The sequence below is a fragment of the Arachis duranensis genome, chromosome 1 (assembly GCF_000817695.3).
Source record: "Arachis duranensis cultivar V14167 chromosome 1, aradu.V14167.gnm2.J7QH, whole genome shotgun sequence".
Lineage (NCBI taxonomy): Eukaryota > Viridiplantae > Streptophyta > Magnoliopsida > Fabales > Fabaceae > Arachis > Arachis duranensis.
The window spans coordinates 78472933-78473279 of record NC_029772.3 but is presented as its reverse complement, the minus strand read 5'-3'; positions in this window follow the sequence as shown (position 1 = coordinate 78473279).

Here is a 347-nt window from a genome sequence, read left to right as displayed (position 1 = left end):
TAAGGGTGTTCATCTTCTTGCATCATGGGCAAGTTGAATGCCAACCTTACATTTTCCGGACTAAAATCCAAGTATTTCCCCCGAACCATAGTAAGCCAATTCTTTGGCTCCGGGTTCACACTTTGATCATGGTTCTTGGTGATCCATGCATTGGCATAGAACTCTTGAACCATTAAGATTCCGACTTGTTGAATGGGGTTGGTAAGTACCAACCTCTTCTTCGGATCTCATGTCGGATCTCTGGATATTCACTCTTTTTGAGTGAGAAATGGACCTCGGGGATCACCTTCTTCAAGGCCACAACTTCATAGAAGTGGTCTTGATGCACCCTTGAGATGAATCTCTCC